The following is a 24448-nucleotide window of genomic DNA, read 5'->3' as shown; positions in this document are numbered from 1 at the left end:
GATACACGCACAAGATTTCATTTGTGTACCAATTTATGTTTTGTGTACCAATTTATTTTTAGAATTTATTTTTTCCAGTCCATGCAAAATACTATACTATTTGTATACTATAAAGATTAATGCTTGGTGGGGGCGGGGCAGGGAAGTATGGAGCACCTTAAAGACTAACAAAATTTGTGACAAGAGATTAGCTTTTGGGAGGGTGGACTGAGTAGCATTATACTCCACTGAGGTCCTTCCTCACCCCAAATCCCACCCACTCCTGGCTCTACCCCCAAAGTTTCCAGGCATTTCCCAACACGGAGCTGGCAACCCTACTTGCCAGCCTCCCAGTGGGATTACTGTATGTTTGGCCCTAGATAACATAGAGGGGTCCTAAATCTTTGCTTAGACAACAGCTTCAGTGTTCATCATTCTAAGAGAAGAAGAAGAAGAAGAGCTGGGCTTTTTGTACCCCTCTTTTCACTGTCCAATAATAATAATAAGAAGAAGAGTTGGTTCTTATATGCCGCTTTTCCCTACCCGAAGGAGCCTCAAAGCGGCTTACAGTCACCTTCCCATTCCTCTCCCCACAAGAGACACCCTGTGAGGTGAGTGAGGCTGAGAGAGCCCTGATATCACTGCCCGGTCAGAACAGTTTTATCAGTGCCGTGGCGAGCCCAAGGTCACCCAGCTGGTTGCATGCGGGGGAGCGCAGAATCGAACCCAGCATGCCAGATTAGAAGTCCACACTCCTAATCACTACACCAAACTGGCTCTCAGTCTAAATGTGACTTACAATTGCCTCCTTCTCCTCTCCCCACAACAGAAACCCTGTGAGGTTGGTGGGGCTGAGAGAGCTCTGAGAGAACTGTGACTAGCCCAAGGTCACCCAGCTGGCTACATGTGGAGGAGAAGTGGAGAATCAAACCCCGTTCTCCAGATTAGAGGCCGCCACTCTTAACCACTACACTAATCTGCCTCTTAGTAGATGACCAAGGAAAAGGTATGTTTTTGTAGACCGCTGTACTAGGAGTAGGGCAGAAAGGGCAGGGAATTTGTAAGAGGGACTATATTGGGTTGTTTCAATTGTACAGTTTCTGCTCGTGAATTGGATTCACGCGATCTTCACAGTCCCCTTGTCGTTCTAAGTGAGCCCAAGCCTTGGTCTGGAATTGCTCTTATAAACATACATATTTTTGTCGTTACTTCAACGCTCCCTGGCCAAAGTCTTCAATGTTCAGAATTTCCAAGTTCCATATACGCTGACAGTTTTAGAATCCAGTTGCTCAGAAGAGGTTGGAGGTTTGTTTGTAAAAAGCGATAAACTGTACCGGGCTAAAAACAATGCAAATGTATTTGCGAAAGAACTTGGCGTCACGGGCTCTGGCCAGCTGGCAGCGCAAGTTTGTACACTTCAATGCATCTGAAGAAGCGAGCTCTGATTCATGAAAGCTTATGCTGGAATGAATCTTGTTAGTCTTTAAGATGCCACTGGACTCCTGGTTTACTAAACTCCTACACCGTGGACGAGTCCGTTTCGCGCTGCCAAACTGCACAGACAGAAATATGCATTTTAAATATCAAAAAAGGTAAAATGGATGTGTATAATAAGACAGTGTATCTACTCTAAGAAGAAGATTCTCCCCCTGTCTTTTTGACCCACATATGTCTTCCATCCTAAGTAAAGAATGTACCTTCTTTGAAAAAATAAAGGGAATGTGAATGTTTATCCTGTAGAGCAATGAGCATGAGGTCTAGGTGGGCTTCCTGGATATCTTTATCCCGATGCCGTTCATTTTTCATGCTAGATTCCTTGGTATACATGTGGGGCAATGCCAGCTCTCATCTGATGCTGCCCCTGCTTTGGTTATGAAAAGCAACATTGTCTATACAGCTTAGAAAAGTCCTACAGCTTCCAGAGCATGCTTGGCGACTTCTGAGGCTTCTGTATGGCATCACAAACAGTATCGTCAGGACTAAAGGTGGTCTGAAGGTGAATTGGGAACAGGGCTGCAGGCACATGTGGACTGGCAATCCAAGAACTCAGATTGTGTCTCTGCAACAGAGAAAGGCTCAGGGCTAGAGGACCTGGTGGGATCTCATTGTCCTCTTTGGACACTGGATTCCTTGGGCTATGGTTGCCAGGAACTGGTGGTAAAGCCTGGTAGAAGAAGAAGAAGAAGAAGAGTTGGTTCTTATATGCCGCTTTTCCCTACCCGAAGGAGGCTCAAAGCGGCTTACAGTCGCCTTCCCATTCCTCTCCCCACAACAGACACCCTGTGGGGTGGGTGAGGCTGAGAGAGCGCTGATATCACTGCCCGGTCAGAACAGTTTTATCAGTGCCGTGGCGAGCCCAAGGTCACCCAGCTGGTTGCATGTGGGGGAGCGCAGAATTGAACCTGGGATGCCAGATTACAAGTCCGCACTCCTAACCACTACACCAAACTGGCTCTCTTGGTGGGAGAACTGAGGGCAGGGAAATTGGTGGTGGGGGGGGGATGATGAAGGCTAAATCACATCATTTCTATGAAAAACCTGGATGTGGGGTAACTCTAGGAACCAGTGGAAACTCTATAATAAAACTATAGAGTTTTGCAAGATTCCTAGAGGTTCGCCCACTGCTGGAAAAAAAAACATCTCTGGACTCGTGAGCCCCTGACAACTACTGACCCATTTTGCACCTAGTGTTCCATGGCTCTTAATGCGAGAGAAAGGAATCAGTCATGAGATAGCATCTAGACCAAAAGCCATTGGGGGGACTTTTGGCTTTTCCGAACAAGCGAACGGCCGAGAATGTGCGCGCATGTATTTACCCGCCGGCTGGCTCAACACCCGTGAGCGTTCCAGTCAAATCTTTCCCGCGGCTTCCACCCTTGGGTGTTAACTCTGCTCATAAAAATGTTCCCAGCAAACAACCTGACTCTCCCATTTGCCCGTGAGTCAGAGGAGAGGGCCATTTTCTTGGCACAAAGGCGCCCGATTCCTGGGCTTAGCGTCTCTTTGTTGGCTCGGCAGGCCAAATCCGGCTTGTTAAACCCCGGAGGGTATTTGGCCCGTGAGCCCGGCAATGCTGTCCAAGTGTCAGAGTGTAAATAATACGGGGCAGGCTTGCAAGACGCACCTGAGAGCAGGGAAAGTGCAAGGAAAGGAAAACGCCTGGATCAGAGCTCTCTCAGCCTCACCTACCTCATTGGGTGCCTGCTTTGGGAAAGGAAGGGAAGGCGATGGTAAATCACCTTGAGACTCTTTCAGGCAGTGAAAAGTGGGGTATAAAACCCAGCTCTTCTTCTAAATAAGTAGGAAGTGATACACACAGTGACAATCCCCCCTTACTTCACATATTTACTGGTTGAGGCTCAATTGTCAGTCACCAAGGCATCCAAGAAAAAGATCTTGTGTTAATGGTGGATAATTTGATGAAAATGCCTGTTCAGTATACAATATCTAAGTAGGGTCGGCTGGAATCCAGACACTGAGCAAATCTGGAAGGGGATTTTCAAGGTTTGGGGTTTCTTTTTGAGGAACAGGTCAGTTCTGACTTATGGCCACCTCATGCATAACACCCTACAAAAGGTCCCACCACTGACAGCTTTGATCCAGTCTTGCAAACTGAAGGCCATGGCTGCCTTTACTGTGTCAATCCATCTCACGTTGGGTCGTCCACTTTTCCTGCTGCCTTCAACTTTTCCTAGTATTATTGTCTTTTCCAGTGATCAAAGTATGATAGCCTCAACCTAGTCCTTTTAGCTTCTAGGGAGAGTTCAGGCTTAATTTGATGCCGAAAGCACTGTTTTGTCTTTTTGGCAGTCCAACATACCTGTAAAACTCTCCTCCAACAACACATATCAAATGAATCAACTTTCTTCCTTTCAGCTTTTAGAGTACTGCAAGCATTTAGGTTCAAAAAGCTTGTATAATATAATAATAAAAATATTTATGTTTCTAACCTGCCGTTCCTGTGAGGTTCATGATGGGTAACATCAGTTTATAGACAATCATAAATAGCATATCTGAAACAAATGTCTACAGGAGTTATGGAAAGTCAATGAAAAAGGGTGGATGAGCGATATGAGGTAGGAACGTTTAGTCTTGGTAGAAGGAAGTGAACTCACAGGAAGGGGAAGAGTTGAGTGATCTGAACTTTGAGATCACTGGGTGTACATTGCATCTCTGCAGAGCTCCCTCCCCAAACTCCACTCTTGCCAGGCTACGCCCACAAATCTCCAAGAACTTCCCAAGCCAGAGTTGGCGTCCTTATTTCCTAAAAGTATCTGGCTGGCCAGTGTGGGAAACAGAATGCTAGAATAAGACCATAAGAACAGCCCTGCAGGACCAGACCACTGGTTCATCTAATCCAGCATCCTCTCTCCCACAGTGGCCCATCAGTTCCTCCAGACAGACAGCAACAGGGAATAGAGGCTGAGGCCTTCCCCTGATCTTGTCTGCTGGCTGTGGGGTTCAAAGGCTTACTGCCTCTAAATGTGGAGGTTCTCCTCAGTCACCTGGATAACAGCCACTGATGGACTTATCCTCCCTGCCTCTACCTTATTCCCCTTTTAAAGCTGCTTAACAGTGGCCATCATGACATCCTCTGGCAATAAATTCCACATTTTAATCACCATCTATGTAATGTAGCCTTTCCCTTTCTCCGTCCTGAACCTACTGCCCAATCAGCTTCACTGGATGCCCTTGAGATCTAGGAATTTGGGAGAGGGGGGGGGAGAATTTCTTTGTCAGCTCTCTCCACCCCATGTGTAATGTTGTAAATCATGTTCCCCCTTAGCCGTCTCTTTTCTAAACTGAAACATCCCAAACTCTTCAGCCTTTTCTCACAGGGAAGGTGCTCCAGTCTTCTAATCATCTTGGTTGCCCTCCTCTGTACCACGTACCAAATGCGCCTTTTGGATTTTCTGTCTCAGGCCCTCAAACGTCTTAAGCTGTGTCTGTGAATCCGCAAGCTGTTGGGCGGTTGTGTCTCAGAATTCCGACAGGCTAGTGTGGAATTTCCTCCCGCTCTTTGAATCATTCATAAATGAGTTTTGTTTAAAAGGACCAGCTGCAGAGACTTGGCAAGGGGGCTGCCCCGAATACCTCCAGCTCTGGCTCTGTTGTCACTCAGAGAACAGAGCTTTTGCATAAGGTGGCTTTTCCCTGATTGATGATGTATCTAAACACGATGTCCATGTAATGAATGCATTCAAAACGCATGCTTGGGAAATGCAAAAAAATAAACAATTTAGGGAGCGGAAAGGTCGTAGGGAGGCACTTTCCCCTTCATTAACCTTTTATGTGCTGAAAAGACAGAAGACAGAAATACCCTTAGTTAGCGCATTTTCCCAACGTGACAGGATAGGAGCTGAAATAGGCTTTGAAAACACTGATAGGGACGCTTCCGCCCCACCGCAACCTCAAAGCTATTAGCATGTGGGAAAAGACAGGGAGGGCCTCATGAAGTTCACAAGCTTTTTCCTGTGGCCATCCCTCCCCTCAGCTTTAGCTATTCTCACTGGTCCTTGTAGACTAGCGGTCCCCAACCTTCTTCTGGTCGGGGACCGCCTCCAGGGGTGGGGGAGAGCCAGCGGCCCGGCTGCCGCAGTTGCTCATAAATTGCTGCGCATGCGCGTTTTGGCCACCAGGTGGTGCTAACACACATGCGCAGAATTGCCGCGCATGCACGTTTTGGCCACCAGGGGGTGCACCTCTTACTGCAGGGGGGAGGCAGGCGTGGCCGCTGGCGGCCCGGTATGATGGCCTTTGCGGCCTGGTACCGGGCCCGGACCGGGGGTTGGGGACCCCTGTTGTAGACTACATGCCAGCTGTGTTCCTACACAGTCCTACAAATTATTGGTCTCGCATCTATTTCCTTAAATTTAATGGACTTTAAATTCTTTATGTAGCACCAACATCACGATTGACAACGAGAACACTGAATGTATTGATGATTTCATCTTCCTTGGCTCTATGATCAATCAGAATGGTGGATGCAGCCGTGAAATCAAACGGCGAACAACACTGGGCCGGAACGCAATGTTAGGCATGAACCGAATATGGAAGAGGTAAAGATATCAGCCTTAATACAAAGTGCCGGCAAGTCAACGCCATTGTCTTCCCCGTAACAAGCTATGGATGTGAAAGCTGGACCCTGAAGAAGGAAGACAGGAGGAGAATAGATGCTTTCGAATTATGGGGTTGGAGATGAATGCTGCGAATCCCTTGGACAGCCAAAGTTACCACCAAGATAGTTTTAGAGAGGAGCAAACCAACTATGTCATCGGCTGAAGCTCACTTGCTTTGGACACATCATGCGGTCAAACTCGCTAGAAAAATCATTAATGCTCGGCATGGTCAGTGGCAAAAGGAAACATGGTCGCCAAAGGATCCGTTGGCTCAACACGATCAAAGCCGATACAGGGATGGCCATTAAGCAACTAAAAGAAGCAGAGACAGGGGAGTGTGGCGGAGATTTTCCTATAGGATTGCCAAGGGTCGGACACGACTGAACGGGTAACATCATCAAATTCTTTATTCTGTTTTTCCCCCACAAAAGGGGCTCACGGTGACTAGAATACGTCCCATTGTAGGACACATTCATTTATCATCATTATAACCTATAAAAACCATTTGGTAGAACATTCTAAAGACTCCAGAACAAGCCCCGCCCACCAGGAAGCTTTAGAACGTTCAACGTGCATTGAGCAGGGGGTTGGACTAGATGGCCTGGATGGCCCCTTCCAGCTCTAGGATTCTATGAATCTTACTGTGCTAATTCCTGAGGTTTTAGCACTGCGGGGTCGGGGGTGGGATGCATGGTGCAAGTTTTAAAACAATGATTTCCAAACCAGTCATCTAAGTCCGTGTGTCTGTGCATGCTTCCATCCAGCGTACCATCTTGCAAAGAGTAAAAGGCAAATAGGAGACCACATTTTCCCCCACGCTCTTTGGGAGTATGAAGCCCGGGTTTATTTGTTCAGGGTTTTTAGTGGATTGCAATTGCCGGGGGCACAGAAGATGATCAATGAGAACCAAGTAGCGGAGTCGATGGTTTCCAGTTCTGAAAGGCTGCTATTCTGATGCGGTGGAAATCATGTCAGATGAAAATCACATTTCTGAGATTAATGACTGAAAAGCAGAATCCCGGGAGCTGAGGGAGCAATTTATTTCTCATATAAAGAATAATACAGATGTGTAACCGAGAACCAGGCAGAGTCGCCAGGGAGGAGCGGGCTGCTGGAAGAGCAATATAACACTTCATAATTTTATTTCTTGACTAAGGGCTTGTTCTGCGTTTGTTTGTTGCGGTCAGGCTATCGTGGGGGTGCGTCATTTCTAAAAGGAAATTCGATGTACCGGTGTGTATCCAGTCCCCGGGCTGGATTTTAATTGAAGATTTGGCTATGAAATTCATGGCCATGTGGACAAACATCCAGTTTTGCAATTGGCTCATGAAAATGTTAGAAATAAAGAAAGTACATATTTTCCTATGTACCTTACAGAATGGTAAAGTCTTTCTGAATCAATGAACTAATTGTCTAAATATAAGCACTAGCTGGGTGACCTTGGTTCAATCATACTCTCTCAGCCTACCTTATAAGGATGTTGTGACGATCCCATGGAGGAAGGGAACATCATAGGCCTTGGGCTGGGATCCTTGGAGGACAAAAATTGGGTCATTTTAATTCTGTGCTTCTAAGATTCTGTAGTCATTGCTTCAGACATCACAGGAACAAGGAAAGTCTCTGAAACTTCAGGCAGTTTTCATTCTTTGTGTACTTTACACCAGAAGTGTCAAACTCATTTGTTACAAGGGCCAGATCTGACATAAATGTCACTCTGCCAGGCCGGGCCATACGTGCTATAAAATGTAATGCCAGGTACTAGAGATATAAACTTCATAAAGGACTCAGGCAAACCCAATTAACGATATTATTTTTGACTCCAAATACAAACATGCTTAAAACATTAACACTCTTACGCTATTTCCTTATAGTATATCCCTGATGTCTACCTTCCCAATGACACTTGTTCCACACACCCGGGCTAATGTAGTTTTAATGCACTTTAGAAGTAAATATTCCTGTTTCGCACCGGGAAATCTCGCTCCAAAAGCACAATGAATGTGCATTATCTAACGTGTGCAGAACGTCTGAGAGCCAGCTTGGTGTAGTGGTTGAGTGTTGTGGCCTCTAATCTGGGGAACCAGGTCTGATCAATTTACACTAATCTCCCAGTCAGCGTTCGTTCAGCGGAGTGAGAAAAATTGTATATTAAAACTGCCAGGTGACAACAGCAATTCTTTTGTTATTTTCTTCTTATTTTACATAATAAGGCATATCACCTTCTGTAGAAATACTGAATAAGTTTACTTACATGCTAGAGATTCTCTACCCTTCAAAGCAGCCATTTTCTCCAGGGGGACTAATCTCTGTCGCCTGGAGATGAGGTGTGAAACTGGAGGATCCAGGCTATCCCTGGAGGTTGGCATCCATATTCAGTAGGCCTCTGGTTAGAAGCAGTTAACCAACAGGCAAGCTTCTTGCTGTCCTTGGCACAGCATCAAAGGAGTGGGGCTGATTAGAACTTGGGTCAGGGCCTTGCAAGTTGTGGGCGTATAGACTGAGCTACTGGAGGAGCTGACCTTCTAAGCCAGCTAAAGACAACACAAAGGAATCTGCTCTGGTTCTCATTATAGTGTTTTGAGGACAGACTAGAGGTCCTAGAGGTCTCCACACAGCCCCTTCCCTGATCTCCACACAGCCCCTTCCCTGAGGAGTCCTCAACATTGCTGACCCACAAAGGTAATATACATCAGGGTTGCAAATGCTGGGAGATTGTGAAGATGGAACTTAGTGTGCGTGGAGTTTGGGAAGGACAATGCCTTCACTTCCATGTGGTGCTCTAGGAATCTCTCCTAATCTTTGTGATAAAGACCATAGAGACACAGGAAAATTCCTAGTGTGTCACTAAGGAAGCGATTTCCTAGCCATTTCCTCTCCTCTGTTCTTCCATTTCTCAAGTGCAGGGGTTTACTAGCTGATGGTGGACAAAGTTAAATGGGTTTAAGACTCATTCCCTCTCTTTAGGGAATTTTGGGTTCTGGGTGAAAGCTAGAGTTGCCAGTCCTGGGCTGGGGTATCCCTGGAGATTTGAGAGTGGAGCCTAGGAAGGATTGTGGGAGGTATAATGCCACCGAATCCACCCTCCACAGCAGCCATTTTATCCTGGAGAACAGATTTCTGATGCCTGGAGATCAATTTTCATTACGAGAGATCTCCAGGCACCAACTGGAGGCTGGCAACCCCTAGTCTTGTGTAGTGGGGTTGCATCTCTCTCCTGACTTTAAAATGTCTGATTTAATTTTAAAAGTTATGGAACTAACAATGTTTTCAGAGCAAGGATGTTCTTTCTGTTACGGATTTGTACAGAGGCAGTGTTAGTGATTAACAAGCGGAAGCCAGATCTGTTTTGCTAAGATTAAATCTAAATATAAAATACATCTTTCATTATCGTAGCGGAACATTTTCTCCCCTTTTTATCTGAGCCCTGTCAATCGAGTTGAATACGGAGTCTTTTAGCATTCGTTACTGGCATTTATCTTGGCTGTAATTCCTAAAACCACTTGCTCCGGGAGAGTCCCCTTGAAGTCCCATTTACAAAAACGATGAAAAGGTATTAGATCTCGATGGCCTAAGCAAGATACCCTCTGGCCGTGGCTTTGGAACCGCATGTGTCAGAGCACTTGCAGAGTTTGCATTTTGCAGACAACCCCCAGGAACTTTCTATTCACAGTTGACAGTCTGGCTGTTTTGGGAATCTCTGGGATTCAGCGGCGTGATCCCCCAAAGCCAAGAATGCAAAGTAATGTGACACCAAGGGGTCATTTGCGGAATCAAGATTGAAGGATTGTCATCTCAGGTATGTTTGGCTGAAATAACGCCATCTTCGGCGTGAAATGCATCCCCTCCGCATGCACTGAGAATATCAGCTTAGCCCACCCAAAGGCTTTCAGCTTACAGCTTGCAAGCATCAGGCTGTGAATCCTCAGGTGTCACCCCACAGATGCCAATTATTTGCTGGTTTTTGGATGGACAGGTTGTTGTTGTTGTTGTTGTTGTTGTTGTTGTTGTTGTTGTTATAGGCTGCCTCTCCCTGGAAGAGGGCTCAGGGAAGTTCAGAGTGTATTCAATATTGCATCAGTAAAAAATTGCTTTAAAACATTATAGTTTAAAATGTTCTCATGGCTGTTTCCTTCTTTTGCTGCTCCACTTGTGGTTTTAAATATATAGTTTCTATTTATCTATCTATCTGTCTGTCTGTCTGTCTGTCTGTCTGTCTGTCTGTCTGTCTGTCATGGGAGGTCTTTCTGTATGTAGAATAATCAGTGTACCCGTAGATGTCAACTTGGGAGAAGGGAGAGGCGGAAGGACGTCAATAATTCTTTTTGTTTTTCATTTTCCTGGCCTCAATTGTACGCCTAATAGAAGAGCCCCATTCCTGGACAAGTATTTGTATGGTCCCACAGGAGAGATTCACAGGAAGGTCCTGCCTCAAGGGAACAGGCAAAATTACACAGAGAGGGAGGGGTCAGAATGTAAAAGGAAGTTATTAGACTACTAGTAGCTGAACAGGAAGTGCCTCTTGTGGCGCAGGGTGGTAAGGCAGCCGACATGCTGTCTGAAGCTCTGACTGTGAGGCTGGGAGTTCGATCCCAGCAGCCGGCTCAAGGTCTACTCAGCCTTCCATCCTTCCGAGGTCAGTAAAATGAGTACCCAGCTTGTTGGGGGGTAAACGGTAATGACTGGGGAAGGCACTGGCAAACCACCCCGTATTGAGTCTGGCAAGAAAACGCTAGAGGGCGTCACCCCAAGGGTCAGACATGACTTGGTGCTTGCACAGGGGATACCTTTACCTTTAGCTGAACAGGATGTATGTTGTTTTGGGTAAGGAGAAGACAGACATGTTTTGATTCCAGAATGAGGGGATCCATAGTGCCGCCAAGAGTTCAAAGCAAGCAGAAGTCGCCTTTATGCTTACAGGTAGCCCATTCGGAAGCAACCATTTTACGTGACTCCTTATACTGGAGTGAAAAAACTGGAATGTCACAGTCAGAAATACATTGAATAGCTCTTGTGGGCCTGTACCCCTCTCTGTACTGTTGGGAGCCATCATAGTTATATATTAAATTAAAAAAAAATACTATAGTTACATTTTAGCTGTACTGGTTTGGCTGGAAATATAAGGCATAAATGATTGGTATTTCTCAGAATTTGCTTGTATACGTTGTCCTGGCGGGTATTTCATGTCTTAAAGCTGACATTCTAATTAAGAACCCCAAGCCCATCCCTAAATAAACAAATATAATAACTCAACGAAGGGAAAAGGTGACAAAGAGGCGAAAGTCTCCTGAATTTCCACAGGAGGGAGCTCTCATTAGCAAGCGCATGAAAGACAGCAAGCAGATTATTGTGGAAAAGATATTTGCGCAGTGACTTCAATGCCACTTTATTTAAGCTTTGGGGTCGCTGGTGTTTACACAGTGCGCTTGGCCAGGTTTGTTGAATGGTTATTGCCAAAAAGCAGACACAGTCAGAACCTGGCCCAGACGCTTTGAAAGCGAGGGGAAATGTGGGCAGTGGAAACAGAGGAGGAATTAAGGACATACTTAGTTTAGTTTATTTCTTTTTTTAGGAGACCAGAGGAAGATAGTAGAAAATGGACGCTGAGGAAGATGAAGTGTGAGGGAAACGCAACACATGTGAACACTGACTGTTCCTTGTGAACGGCCAGTTCCTCATTAGCTCCTATTAACTGATGTGATCCCAATGACAGGAAACTTTTGGCTGATAGGAAACTATAGAAGAAGAAGAAGAAGAAGAAGAAGAAGAAGAAGAAGAAGAAGAAGAAGAAGAAGAAGAAGAAGAAGAAGAAGAAGAAGAGTTGTTCTTATATGCCTGAAGGAGTCTCAAAGCGGCTTAAAGTCACCTTCCCTTTCCTCTCCCCACAATAGACACCCTGTGAGGGAGTTGAGGCTGAGAGAGCCCTGAGATTACTGAAGAAGAAGAAGAGTTGGTTCTTAGATGCCGCTTTTCTCTACATGAAGGAGTCTCAAAGTGGCTTACAGTCGCCTTCCCTTTCCTCTCCCCACAACAGACACCCTGTGAGGGAGGTGAGGCTGAGAAAGCCCTGATATTACTGAAGAAGAAGAAGAAGAGTTGGTTCTTATATGCCACTTTTCTCTACCCAAAGGAGTCTCAAAGTGGCTTTTATTTGCCTTTCATTTCCTCTCTCCACAACAGACACCCTGTGAGGGAGGTGAGGCTGAGAGAGCCCTGAGATTACTGAAGAAGAAGAGTTGGTTCTTATATGTTGCTTTTCTCTACCCAAAGGAGTCTCAAAGCAGCTTACAGTTGCCTTCCCTTCCTCTCCCCACAACAGACACCCTGTGATGTATGTGAGGCTGAGAGAGCCCTGATATTACTGCTTGGTCATAACAGCTTTATCAGGGCTGTGGCCCACGGTCACACAGCTGACTGCATATGGAGGAGGAGTGGGGAATCAAACCTGGCTCGCCAGATTAGAAGTCCGCACTCCTAACCACTACACCAAGCTGGCTTGTGGTCTGGTCCTTTGAGTTTTGTGAAGACTACACTGGCCCCCAGTGGGAGATGGGTGGGTAGGGTTTCCAAATCTAGAGATTTGGGGATGGCAACTTGCTGGTCATTCCCGGCCCCAGAGAAGCTCGTCTAGCCTGAATAAACATCTTACCCGTGCTTTGAAAGATATTCATGCTTTGCTGGATCTCTAGATGAAATACTGGAGCACAAATCAAGGATAACTCTATAGGTATATCTATAATTCATATGACATTTGTACTAGTTTAGCTATGATGGCCAGCTTGGTGTACTGGTTAAGAGTGGTGACCTCTAAGCTGGAGAACTGGCTCCGCTTCTCCACTCTTCCACATGCGGCTGGCTGGTTGACCTTGGACCAGTCACAGTTCTCTCAGAGCTCTCTCACCACCACCAACCTCACAGGGTGTCTGTTATGGGGAAAGGAAGGTTAGGTGATTGTAAGCCACTTTGAGATTCCGCCAGGTAGTCAAAAGCAGAGTACAAAAACAAGTTTTTCTTGTTCTCTTCTTCTTGAGCCCTTTCCATAGTGGAAATATATGGATGCATGGTAAGGTAAAGGGAAATGACAACTTAGTCACATGCATTTGTGCATAAGGCATAGTTCTACTTTTCAAGAAAGTAAAAGCTAGACACCAGTGACAGTTGGTAAGGAAGAACAACTCACTGGCAGTCAGTCAGTAACCTTTTATTGGCATAAAATATGTATAAGACATATAAAAATAGGGTTTAAAATTTCAACAAAATAATAAAATAGGCCATGGAGTTACATAACCAAACAGATCTTAAAATGATTAAATAAACTATAAAACATAAAATGCAAGGTAGGCAGCATATTATAAAAGCATCTTAGTTAAAACTCTGGCAACTAAAATGGTTACCTCTGGGTCTTTGTCAGAGAGCAGAAATTGGAAGGTCATAGATTTACACACTTTTCTTGGATGCTTTAGGATGCTTAGGGCTGAACCTGCATTGAGCAGGGGGTTGGACTAGATGGCCTGTGTGGCCCCTCCCAACTCTATGATTCTATGATTCCAAGACAAAAATGCTTTGAGAGAGGAATCCCACAGTGTAAATACGCACCGTCTTTGACTCACCCTCACTTCTGGTCAAACAAGTTTTTGAAGCTAAATAAACTCGAGCCCATCCTGTTTGCCCAAGGTAAAAATGAGAAGTGGGTACACTGTGTCTCACCTTTTAGGCTAGTTCAGAAGGGTCAAAAGTACTATTACATGTCTCTAGCGAAAGCATGCACCCCCTTCAGTTTTGTCATTCTTTCTGTAAGAACACATGAGCAGGCTGCTTGGTCTGACCCAAGCTCTGTCTAGCCCAGGGTTCTGTTTCCAGCGAAATACTGCCAGATGCTTTTCTGTACAGTTTGGATCCCGTGTTACAGTTTTGGCAGTAACAGTTCCTATCAAGGCATCTTACAATGTTTTCATAATGTTCAGCCTGCACTTCAAACATTATTTTCCAACGACCAAGATTAGAGTTCAGGCGGGGCTTCTTGCTATCTCTGACCTAGTGGAATACTGGGTAGACAAGAGCCAGCGAATCTCGTATCACTTTGTGCAAAGAGGAAAAGGACTTTGAAAGTGCTTTTGAACATGAACATGGAATACGACCGGGGGGGGGGGGGAGGGGGTGGCGGGGAGGAATGTAAAATAACATTGCATATTATCGCAGTCCTCTTTCTTTGCCTAAAAATGGTTTTGTGAAGTAATCTGTACATTTGAAGTTTCCCACAGTGATATACTTTTAAGTTTTTAAAACAACACAAACATTGACCTTGGCTAGCAGCCTGGGGGTAAAGAATTTAAAAAAAATGACCGGCAAAAGTGAAAATGACTTTCAAAAGACAAGGTATTCTCCCCAAGGAGAAGCAGAGCATGCAAAAGCACCCTGCGTTGTTCTGATCTGAAGTCATACAGGGCCAGCACAAATATACCAGTTGAGCCAACTATCTCTTTTACAGCAAAGCAATTTCTTTCTTCACTTGCCCGTCATCCTAATGGAATGTTTCTGCACTTTAGCCCAAGGGTAGTCAAACTGCGGCCCTCCAGATGTCCATGGACTACAATTCCCAGGAGCCCCTGCCAGCGTTCACAGTCGGACTCTCGCCTGTCGGGAGAGGCGGAAAATAAATCTAATGATAATGATAATGATAATAAAGGTAAAGGTATCCCCTGTGCAAGCACCGAGTCATGTCTGACCCTTGGGGTGACGCCCTCCAGCGCTTTCATGGCAGACTCAATACGGAGTGGTTTGCCAGTGCCTTCCCCAGTCATTACCGTTTACCCCGCAGCAAGCTGGGTACTCATTTTACCGACCTCGGAAGGATGGAAGGCTGAGTCGACCTTGAGCCGGCTGCTGGGATTGAACTCCCAGCCTCATGGGCAGAGCTTCAGACTGCATGTCTACTGCCAGACCTGCATGTCTGCTGCGCCACAAGAGGCTCACAAGAGTCAAACTGCGGCCCTCCAGATGTCCATGGACTACAATTCCCATGAGCCCCTGCCAGCGTTCGCAGCGTCTCTTTTCAAATCTAGTTAAATGTTGGTTTCATGTTTTCTCGGAGCCACAACAAAGCCAGGTTCAGGGTATGCCTGGACTTGAAAAGAGAATTCTTGTTGGTGTCCATCACATGGTGGGACAGCCATATTTGGTCTTATAGCATGGTGACTGCTTTGCAGAACAAACCTGTGTATGCTTAGTTGGAAGTCAGACCCTCTGGGTTCATAGGGAATGAGTCCCAGTTAAATGTGAATAGACATACAGTTCCCCCCATTGTCGTGGTTGTTGACAATGAGCGGGGACTGGCTCAAGGTCAGGGACTGGCTCAAGGTCATAGAACCAAGAAGGCTTCTTTGGAAGGGCGTGGCAAGGAGCAGGCTGCAGTGACCTCCCTAGGCCAGCAGGGGTCAGAGGAGAAGCCAAGGATGGTGACGAGGAAAGGGGCGTGCCCAAGCAGTCAAAATGGCGGGCACCATGAAAAACCGAATGCATGCATTTTGGCATTGTACAGCCCCGAAAGAGACCCTCTTAGACCCCACTTAAAAAAAAAAATGAAAACTGGGTTTCCTTTGCTGTGGGGCTAGAGAGGGGGCAATTTGGGTCTGCACCTGAAAAGGGGAATTTCAGTGCTGAAACAGCTGAAAAACCCGACCCTTAAAAAAATGCAAATCTGAATGACATCCCTAGGGTGGAAACGGTCCTAGTAAGAGATCTACAAAGAGGTTACCAAAATAATTTTCTGTCTGAAAGAAGAAATGATTGCAGACGTCCTCACTAAACCACTCCCTAGAGTTCGTTTTTGAAGCTCTAAGAAAGGAGATGAATCTTGTAGAGAGAGTCCTGGGAAATCGAGAGAGGGTGTTGGAGATGAAAGATTTTACACTGTCTCTTAGCCTCAGAACTCCAAAGGGGACTATAATAGAGCAGGGATTCCTAACTCCCCAAGAGTTATGCAGCCACTCCCAGAAATTCGGATGGCTTCTGACATCACTAGGCATCACTGTTGCTCTACAGGCTTAATCTCTTTCTCTTTCTCCACAGTGGAATTGGTAAATGATCGATCGATTGACTCCCATGCCTGCTTCTCTGAAGAAAAATGAATAAACTGGGAAGGGTGGGTTCCAGTGAACAGACAAATATAGAATAGTAGAGACGCACTGGGAAACCAATATGGCAATAAAATGTCCAAACTGGACTTATATAGAGTTGTCTCTTTTCAGTTTCAGTTATTCTTTAATTCAGGGGTAGTCAAACTGCGGCCCTCCAGATGTCCATGGACCACAATTCCCTTGAGCCCCTGCCAGCGAACGCTGGCAGGGGCTCATGGGAATTGTGGTCCATGGACATCTGGAGGGCCGCAGTTTGACTACCCCTGCTTTAATTCTTATTTCATACAAGTCCCGACGCGTTTGGCCTACAGCTTTTTCAAGGGATGGTTTTTATACTTAAGGATCAACTTCAACTTATTAAGAAATTTCTTGACAGAGTATAAGGTCATACAATAGCTAAACTTAGCTTGTGGCGTTTCAGACGCCATATTGGTTTCCCAGTGCGTCTGTACTATTGTACACTTCTCTGAAGAGACATGTCACCCCTTCAGAGGTTCTGCAAGAGCTGAAAAATATTTCAGTGGTTCCTCCATGGTCAAAAGCTTGGAAAGCTGAGTTAGATAGGCTCTCTCTGGTCTTCTGCTGTCCCTTCGATGAGTAGAATTCTACTCTAGGGGAATCTTCCTTCCTTCAGCCTTTTGACAGCTCCTCTCTACACACTGTGCCCCTTCTCTCTTCTTGGTTGCGAGCATCATGAGAGCAGGAAGTGGATTTCTGCATCTCCATCCACCCTAGTTAGGAGGCAGCTTGGTATAGACGTTAAGAGTGGCGGCCTCTAATCTTAAGAGCCGAGTTTGATTCCCCGCTCCTCCACATGCAGCCAGCTGAGTGACCTTGGGCTAGTCAGAGTCCTGTTAGAGCTGTTCTTACAGAGCAGTTTTCTCAGAGCTCTCTCAGCTCCACCTACCTCACAGGGTGTCTGCTGTGGGGACAGGAAGGGAAGGTGATTGTAAACTGGTTTGAGACTCCTTTGGGTAGTGAAAACAGTGTATAAAAACTAGCCCTTCCTCTTCTTCTTAGTTAGACTAGACTAGAATCCTGTCTATATGAATTTCAATATAATAAAGGATCTGTATTGGTTTGAAACGATTTAAAAATTCTCAGTTTGTTATGTTGATTCTTATTGGCACACACATGCTGCATGGGCTCTGCTGTGTCCTCAGCCATCCTTTGTAAACTTTTTGGCCATAGAAGAGCCCCTGAAATAGCGATTCAGGCTTTGAGGAGTCCCAGAAGTGACGTCATCTGACCATACTTCCCAGCCTTCCACACACCCCGGAAGTGACATAACATTGGAAGTGACATCACCACCCATGTTAACTGGCTGGCTTAAGGAAGACTGAATGGGAGAAAGACAGGGGGCGGTTTAAGGCAGGAGTAGTCAAGCAGGCTTTCCCTTCTCCCAGCCAGAGAAACCACGAGAGAGCTCACTTATGCTCAGATGGGGGAGGGAAGCAATGGAATCAGCTGGTTCCTTAGACTGTGGCCAAGTCCATTGCGTCCTGCATAGTGCAGGGAGTTGGACTAGATGACCCATGAGGTCCCTTCCAACTCTATTATTCTATGATTCTATGATTATTCTGAGCTGGAGGAGAAAGGTCACGGACTCATTTCGGTGCTCACGCAGGCCCCCGGTTGGGAATCCCTGCTCTAAGCCTTTGAGAACTCTGCTGAAGCACCGGAATATTCATAATATTCCAACAGGGAGAATGGGGGAAGATCTCTGGGTGACAGTATTCTGTTCACCAGTGGCTCAAAGCCAGATTCACTGAATGCTATAAAGCTGCGGCGAAGTCTGTTCCTTTCATGGCCAGCAGCCTATCAGTTTGGAACCGGATCTTTAAGCACATTTATTCTCTTCTTTCCCCTCCAGTCCAGGCTGTGGGAAGGAGGGGTGCGGGAAGCCATAAAGTTCCATGCTCTGTCGCACTGAATTCCTTGGCAGCTTCCAAAAGGCGCCTGGAAACTCCAGCAAAAGCTTCCAGTATCAGATAATGACTGAAATACTCTTGAGCGTGTGTGTCACTCAAGAGGGCCTGAAAGTGAAATGCAGGGTGGCTACAAAATGGGGTTACCAGACAGTAAATAACTTTTCAAATAGGCAGCGGCAGCTTTTTTCGACATCTTTTCTTTCTCTCCTCCCTCCCTCCCCCGCCCCGCTCTCCCTTTCTCCTTTCCGAGAGAACATTATCCTTTCTGCATCAGTGGAAAGCAGCAAATCAAGGGGTAGCAAATCACCTTTCTGTGGGACGCATGTAACAATCCTTGGATTGCCAACCCCAACTTTTAAACAGAGGCCTCTGCGCCTTTTGGAGAGAGAGGAATTTGGCAACTGCAGGCTGTGCGTATGGAAAAAAGACCCACCTGCCAAATATACAGGAGGCTCAAGAGCATCCTTCAGGACCCCTAGAAAGCACAAGGAGTCAGGTGTTGGCAGTCCTAAATCTTCTTTCCCTGTCATTTTTTTTTGCACATGTCTGAAGAGGTGGTCTTAGCCCTGGGGCATATGAAGCAGTGGCTCTGGGTGACACATTGAGAAGGGCCACACACTGGGAGCTCCTGCCACCCTGCAGCCAGCTGAAGTGGAAGAACCACTGAGCCCTTGTGCAATCTGACACAGTGGGGAGAACAAACAGCTGCAGGGAGGTTGCTAGAACCTTGGAGGGCTCCCTGCTGCCAGGATCTACCCCAGCTCCCAATCAGCAAGCTGGTGTGTGTGTGCGTGTGGGGGGGGGACCTACCTGGAGAAAGAGTAAGGCCCAGGTATGGCTGCCAGCCTTGCACATCAGGGAGTGACATCATTGCACATCTAGGCCACACTCTGGTATTTGGGTAAAAACGAGACACTTCTGCATGTTGCAGGGGCTCATGGTAACCGTAGTCCGTGGACATCTGGAGAGCCACAGTTTGGCCACCTCTGCAATAGACAAATCCATGTGTGGATGTGATCTTGGAACAGTCCCTGCTGAATAGGGGATAGCAACAGAGAATTCCCCCTGTTGGATTCTCAAGCGGCGAAAGGGACTAGGAAAACCTTTTTCACCCAGGTCCAGTATACTAGCTGCATCTCTAATGGAAAAAACAAACAAACAAACACTCCCTTGGAACAGGGAGGTCTCCATCTGCCATTATGACGTTCACTCCATGATCTGGAAGAAAAAACCAGGACCATCTGAAAGCTTATTTTGTGACACTTGGGATATGTCATCTGTAGCCTTACTGTTCCTAAATCCAGCTTCACCACTTGCAGGCTTGGGGAAGAACAGTGGGTTGGATTTCTTCTCCCACTTTTCTTCTGTCCAGCTGCTGTTAAAACCTCTGGAGCAGAGAGTTGTTGTATTTTTTTAAAGAATGTTGGCAAACCCCATAGCTACATGAGATTTTTTAAAAAAGATTTAACACACTAGTCCTTATGATGGTCAGAACAGACTGGGAAATGCAGGGTCTGTGTATGCTGAGGGCTCTGCTGTTTTTACTCCCACTCCATTGCACTTGAGCCCATAACATGAATACTTTTCTTCTTTACATTGTCCTTTAATCTTCAAACCGGGTTTCAAGCTCCTCCTTAGAACGATTCAGATACGACACCAAGGCTAGTTCTGTGTTCCCCAAAAGTCCCCTTTCTCGCTCCACATAGCCCAGACTTGCCCTGTGATTCATGGCCTGATTCCCCACCACAAATTTCACAGCTATTTTTCAATCAGTTCATTGCAGATCTAAAATTTCTTCCTCCCTTGCACAGAATAGCCGGCCCCTCCTCTTTCTATGGGCCTCATAAAAACCCATGGTAAAGAATCGTGCCCCGAGCTCTTTGACTTTCTTTAAACTCTTGCGTAAGGAGGCTATAAATTCATTTGTTCTGTAAAAGGCAGGGAGGTAAATTTTCAGCAGAATGTGCAAGGGATTAGCCACTTAACTCCCATTAGCATTAATGGGAACGGAATATTTATTTACTCCACAGCACATAAATCTTGAGCTTGTAACTTCTACAGTTTCTCAGCCATAATGTTTCCATTGTTCCCTCAGACCATGGGTATCCCCCTCAAGTATTTACTGAGGTGTGGGCTTCAAAGAAATGGGCCAGCCCTGCTGAGACCTCTCTCTTTTCCTGTCATCATGGATGCTGTAAAATCCACTCTAATTGGGGACGGGAAGTTCTCCAAAGCAGCCGCAGTGTGAATGCACTCAAATCAGAGACACAAACATCAAAAGGATCTCAGAAGCAGCTCCCATTAACGACTGAGATCAGTGCTTGGCCCACCTAGAGGGAAAAACTACGTAAACACAGGAAATGGCCTTCTGCTGAGCAAAGTTGTGTCAAGGTCAGTATTGTCTACTCTGTCCAGTAGTAACTCCCCAGGGTCTCGATTCTTTGTTGTGTACTGTGGTAAATCTCCCCCAAATAGGCAAACTCAGAGCTTTGGCAAAATGAACTCAGTAGTTTATTTCAGAAGAGATCTAATAGAACCGTGGGACTCTTGCGATGCTTAAAGGCAAAAGCAATGGGGATCAAAGGGTAATTATAGAGGCAAATTTCTCCGTCAATACCACCATCAACACGCAGTTCAGGTTCACACATCTTCAAAGGATGTAGTGCTTAGAGCTAGTACCTCTAGGCAGGAAGGAAATAGCCAAAACAGCCGAAGGCATGACAGAGGGCCATTTGGCCAAAGCACGGGAACATAAAGGTAGGAGGAAGAGTGGAGCAATTCTCCACATAAAGTTCTGGGACTCTGGTCAAGTAATTCATGGCAGGAGCTGGTGTCTACCTGATAGTCTTTCACATCACCAACTGCCCTGTCCTTTTCACTGGAAATACCCGAGATTGATCCTTGGATCTTCTGTATGCATAGCAAATGCTCAGACACTGAGACACTGCCCCTCCCCTGATTTTATTGCATGGTATTAGACTGTTCTTTCACAATGTTTTATATTTGTGTCATTTGCCCTGAGTCCCAGCAGCAAAAGCAGACTATAAAAGAAGTATGTGCATACATAAATAGCCTATATTGTCAACGGTAGCCTTTTCCAACCTTTTGACCATAGAGTTACTGATGAAATATTTTTCAGGCTTTGAGGTGCCAGGAAATGATGTCACCTGGCAACACCTCCATGCCATGTCCTGCAGAAGTGAGAGGAGCCTCAGCTGGCAAAGATTCAAATGGCTGGGGCCCCTCCCCTTTCCACCCCCTCCAGGCCCCATCATTGTTCATGGAGGGGTGGGCAGGCCAGCCTGCCCGAGTAAGGGTAGAATTTTAAAAAATTAAAACCTGTTTATTTTCTCTTTGCTCAGAGCCAGAACAGCAGACACAGGGTGGGAGGGCTCTTCCAGCTGCCATTTTGAAAACCTTCATGCTACAGTATCATTGAGAGGCGGGCCTCTGTGGTTCTGTACGGCAGGGGTAGTCAACCTGTGGTCCTCCAGATGTTCATGGACTACAATTCCCATGAGCCCCTGCCAGCAAATGCTGGCAGGGGCTCATGGGAATTGTAGTCCATGGACATCTGGAGGGCCACAGGTTGACTACCCCCGCTGTACGGTATTGTGGTACCATGCTTGGCAAACCCTGTTCTATGGTGACCGACAATAGCTCTTCATGATCTTGGTGTAGCAGACACAGTTTCCAACTAGGACCTCGGGAGACCCAACCTTGAATCCCCACCTACCATTGAACCTTGATAAGTGGCTCATCCTCTCATCCTCACCTATCTTGACAGGAAGGTAGTTGTGAGAAAATGAAGGTGAGGAGAACAATGTTCTAAGCCACGTTGACTCCCAGCTGGGAGAAACGCAAGATACAAATAAATAAATGCATCGAAATGCACGCACGTACCTTACCCCTGAATCCTTCCCCATCAACAACAATTGTGGCAGAACATGCGTGGATTTTGAACTCTGCAGAGTGTGCACAAACATCTGCCCCAAACTCAGCAGAAAGAGTCTCTCCCCGGGTTTCTTTCTCCAGTTCTCCACAAGACTTCTTGCTTCATTTCCAAGGCTGGCCTTTTATGGTATTCTTTCCATAAGCTCGACATAACCCAAAGCAGAACGTCCCCCCAGATTGCCCAGTTCCGATAATATTTAGACTTTGCATTTTTATTTCCAGTGTATTGAAACTGCAGCTTTTATCATCGTTGACCTTATTGCTAATGGCACCTGTCAGGTTCCTACAGAGACTGGAATGAACAACGTCTCCGGGTTTGTTTTCATAGCTCTAAAATCTCAGACGGGGATTCACCAGGAGGCCGTTACACAATATTCCACCATTTGTTGCAGATCCGTCTCCCTTCGTGAACAAAGGGGTCATTTTCAGACATTTCATGCGAGGGTGCTGAAGTCATGTCCGGCCGGTGCATTAAGGGACTAATTCAAGCTATATCAATATATAACATTAAGTAACCCAATAAGGTATACGGCCTAATGATAGCCAGGTTTAGGGTGTGTACACTGAGGTATACGCAAGCCAAAATATCCAGAGGAGGCCAATGAAGATGGTGAGGGGTTTGGAGACCAAGTAGTATGAGGAAGGGTTGAGGGAGCTTGGTCTGTTTAGCCTGGAGAGAAGATGACTAAGAGGTGATATGATCACCATCTTCAAGTCCTTGAAAAGCTGTCATACAGAAGATGGAGGAGAGTTGTTTCCTGTTGCACCAGAAAATCGGACCAGAACCAATGAAATTAATTCAAAAGAATTTTGGGCTAAACATCTGGAAGAAGTTCCTGACAGATCAGTTCCTCAGCGGGACAGGCTTCCTCTGGAGGTGGTGGGTTCTCTTTTGGAACGTTTTAAGCAGAGGGAAGATTGTCATCTGACAAGAATGCTAATTCTGTGAACTTAGGCAAATTTGTAGATGGGTGGGCAGAAGGGATTGTGTCCATGCTTGGCTCCTGTGGCCCCCTTTCTGGCATGCCCAGGGAAATGCCGATCACCACTTTAGGGTCGGGAGGCAAATTTCCTCCAGGCCAGACTGGCCAAGGATTCTATTTTGGGGCAGGGAATCTAGATATTACTAGATGCTTCTTGTGTGTAAACCGCCATATGATAAATAAACAAATATCTAGAACATCTTGTTAGTCTTTAAGATGCTTCTGGTTTTGAATCTAGCTCATCTACTCTTGATGAACAAGGCAACCCTTGAAGCTGCTAGGGCCCTGACAGCTGGAAAATATTCAACTGGGTGTGTCACAAGATCAGACTGCACTCTTGAAATCTAGTTGTCCATCCTTGACAATATACTTTGTGCACAGAAAACAAGCGTCCAAGTCTTAGTCATCTGGGACATGATAGAAAACTGACTTCATTAAGAGGAGGGGGGAAACTCTCACCCAGCGTCTTGATGACATAAAAGAAGAAGAAGAAGAAGAGTTGGTTCTTATATGCCGCTTTTCCCTACCCAAAGGAGGCTCAAAGCGGCTTACAGTCACCTTCCCTTTCCTCTCCCCACAACAGACACCCTGTGGGGTGGTTGAGGCTGAGAGAGCCCTGAGATCACTGCCCGGTCAGAACAGTTTTATCAGTGCTGTGGCGAGCCCAAGGTCACCCAGCTGGTTGCATGTGGGGGAGCACAGAATCGAACCTGGCATGCCAGATTAGAAGTCTGCACTCCTAACCACTACACCAAACTGGCTCTCTGCATAACCCTATATACTAGTACACACAGATAAGCTCTTTCAGTATTGTACCGTGAGCAATCACTGAACAAGCTGTGGGGATTTCTTTTAGCTGAGTCTCTTGATGGTTTTTAATTTCACTTAAAAACAGCCACTTAGGACAGGTTGTTTTTTTTAAATGAAGGCATGATTACCCTCTCCCTCAGTTTGTCTTCACTAATAGGAATTCTCACCTACCAAACTGTTATTAGAAGGGTGGATGTAACTATTGATGGGTATTTTAGGGACAAACTAGTAAAATACTGCAATGAGAATTTCACAATATTTTTTTCTCTAAGAATTGGGTACTTCACGCCTCCATTAAGAGGGCAGCCAGGAACAAGCCTTTCTTTATGCCATTTCCCCAAACTGAAATGGCCTTACCAAGTAACAGTTTGCCACAGCAGGGGAATGGGTGGGTATAGATACAATCATTGGTATGTGTGCCCCAATGGAATAAATAGCATTTCCACCAGGCTGTTTTAGATTGGGCAAATGGCAAAGAAGAGGGAATAACCACACATCTTCTCTTGCACTATGGTTCCAATCCAAATCACAGAATCATA

General features: G+C 45.9%; 1 long non-coding RNA gene across 1 annotated transcript; it reads left to right on the top strand.

Annotated features, from left to right (window-relative positions):
• The first annotated feature begins 8651 nt into the window (after positions 1-8651).
• On the top strand, positions 8652-16299 carry LOC143836427 (uncharacterized). Its single transcript, XR_013230604.1, has 3 exons — positions 8652-8777; positions 14642-14781; positions 16164-16299. It is a non-coding gene; the product is annotated as an uncharacterized LOC143836427 (long non-coding RNA).
• The last annotated feature ends 8149 nt before the right edge of the window (positions 16300-24448 follow it).

Source organism: Paroedura picta, chromosome 4 (genome assembly GCF_049243985.1).
Source record: "Paroedura picta isolate Pp20150507F chromosome 4, Ppicta_v3.0, whole genome shotgun sequence".
NCBI classification, from domain to species: Eukaryota; Metazoa; Chordata; class Lepidosauria; order Squamata; family Gekkonidae; genus Paroedura; species Paroedura picta.
The sequence above is the reverse complement of the archived record's forward strand: the minus strand, read 5'-3'. Positions and strand labels throughout refer to the sequence as shown.